Source organism: Eriocheir sinensis, chromosome 58 (assembly GCF_024679095.1).
Source record: "Eriocheir sinensis breed Jianghai 21 chromosome 58, ASM2467909v1, whole genome shotgun sequence".
Taxonomy (NCBI): Eukaryota; Metazoa; Arthropoda; class Malacostraca; order Decapoda; family Varunidae; genus Eriocheir; species Eriocheir sinensis.
The window spans coordinates 3,425,178-3,427,677 of record NC_066566.1 but is presented as its reverse complement, the minus strand read 5'-3'; the positions used below and the strand labels follow the sequence as shown (position 1 = coordinate 3,427,677).

The 2,500-nt window shown below is 44.4% G+C and overlaps 1 protein-coding gene across 6 annotated transcripts in view; it reads right to left on the bottom strand.

Moving 5' to 3' along the window:
- LOC126985045 (transient-receptor-potential-like protein) overlaps positions 1-2,500 on the bottom strand; it is a 104,909-nt gene that overhangs the window by 101,355 nt on the left and 1,054 nt on the right. The gene's annotated exons all lie outside the window — the stretch shown is intronic.

Here is a 2,500-nt window from a genome sequence, read left to right as displayed (position 1 = left end):
GTAGTTTTATGATCCCTCTGGTAGCTTGACCCTTCCTCTGCACCATGAACCCATAGCACCGCTCATTAGAAGGCGTATTCTTAAATCTTAAAGCTACAGAGAGGTATACCAGGTGGCTTCAGTATCTTAAAGCCTCTTAGAAGTCAGCATGTATCGGAGGGGGAGGGGAGAGAAAGAAAACATATACCCCGACATAAAAGAAGTGCAAGAGAGGTTACAGAACAGAGAGGTGGAGTAGATAGCCTCAGCACCTCAACCCCGAGCAGCCAAAGTGACGTCAGCAAATACCGAAGGGAGGAGAGAGTAGAGAAAGAAAACGTACATATATCGCTACATAAAAAGAAGTGCAATAGAATAGAGAGAGCAACTTGGGCCCCGGATAGGTATTGGGAGCTCTTGAACGGTTGACCTCACTTTCTTAATGAGACCCCATATTTGTCTCTTTACTGATGTCATACAGAGGGAGGGAAGAGACTCTCTGTTTGTGTTCTTACTAACGTCACACACAAGTACAGACTCATTTCGACCCAGCATCCCACCCTCTTGAAGCTACCTGGTCCCCTCTCTGCGTCCTGCCCATAGTAACCTCATAATGACCTCACTTTCTCTTCATAATGACCTCACTTTCTTAATCAGTCCCTCTATTTGTCATCTCAGTAATGCCATTCACAAGAAGAGACATATTTTGATTCAGCATCCCACCCTCTTGAAACTACCTGGTCCCCTCTCTGTACCCTGCCTATAGTAACCTCATTTTAACCTCACTTTCTCCTCATAATAACCTCCCTTTTTAATCGTACCCTCTTCTTGTTCTTACCGACGTCACGCACAAGTACAGACGCATTTCGACCCAGCATCCCACCCTCTCGAAGCTATCTGGTCCCTTCTCTTTCCCTGGGAGCGTTAACAGGTGGCCGCGGGTGAGATGGCGGGCCAGTAGGTTACCCGGGGAGGAGAAGGACAGGCGCTTTATTGCCCTCGTTTGTTCCCGGCGGTGAGCACGGCGGCCGGCTCACCGAGTTTTGGGTTTTGTTTCTTGTTACGCGTAGAGAAACAGACCCGTGACGGAGGGAGGAAATGAGATGGAAAAGAAGGAACGAAAGAAAGAAAGAACGTTGTGAGAGACTGAGTGAGAGATACTGAGATGATAGAGGAGAGGGAAAGAGAGAAAGAAAAGAAGCTGAGTCTGAGAGGAAAACTGAGACGATGGAAAAGAAGGAAAGAAAGGAAGAAAGAAAGAAAGAAAGAAAGAAAGGAAGAACGTTGTGAGTGACTGAGTGAGAGATACTGAGAAAATAGAGGAGAGGGAAAGAAAGAAAGAAAAGAAGCTGAGTCTGAGAGGAAGAAACAAAGAAAGAAAGAAAGAAAGAAAGAAAGAAAGAACACGTCGGTTAGCTGAAAAATGACAGAGGAAACCCGAGAGGAAAGAAAAGAAAGAAAGAAAGAAAACACGCTGGTTAGCTGAAAAGGAAGAGAAAACCCGAGAAGATAGGAAAGAAAGAAAACAAGAAAGAAAAAGAAAGAGAGAAAGAAAGAACACGTTGGTTATCTTACAACAAAACAATTACAGAGAGAAACACGAAGATAAGAAAAAGGGAAAGAAAACAACATTGGTTAGCTTAAAAATTATAACCAATGATGGAAAGAAAAAAAAAACGAGAAGAAAAAAGAAAATAAAGAAAATAACACATTGGTTAGTTTAAAAACAGACCAATGCAAGGGAGAAGAACAGAGAAGATTGAAAAATAAATAAATAAAAAGATAAAGAACACGTCGATTAGTTTAAGAACATACCAATGACTGAGAGAAAAGCTAAAGATATAGAAAAGAAGGAAAGAAAAAAGAAAAGAAACACGTTGGTTGGGTTAAAGAAAACAGACTTGTGGCACGGAGATAGGAAACCCGAAAAAAAAGAATGTAAAAAAAAAAACGTTTCTTAACTTTAAAATATCCCTACCTACTCTGCGGACACGAGAACAGGTGTGCCTAATCAGCCTAACTATTGTATCGACCAGCGAGGCGTCGTAAAATGCCTGGTAACCTTACACCTGGATGTTTACCTGGAAAGCCTTGCCACCTTGAAAAAGAACTAGTTACCTGAGGGCTTTGTGAACCCACACCTGTAGTTACCTTGAAGATGTTGTCAGCTGGTGATCTTGTTACCTGAGGATGCGTTGTTACCTTGAGAGGAGGGGGGGGGGGTAGTGAAGGGGTTACATAGAGCATACGAGCAGGTGTCTTGAGTGAGGGGGGGACACTGGGCATACAGGTAGGTTTCTTTGGAGGGGACAGGTGAAGGTATGGGGACTGGTGGGTGAAGGAAAGGGGCAGGTGGGTGAAGGGGGAAGGCAGGTGGGTGAAAAGGTATGGGACTGGGTGATGAAGAGGGGGGTGACGGGTGAAGGAAGAGGAGAGGCTGGTGTGAGGAGGGGGCAGGTGGGTGAAAAGGTATACTGGGACTGGGTGATGAAGGAAGGGGGAGATAGGTGAAGGAAGAGGA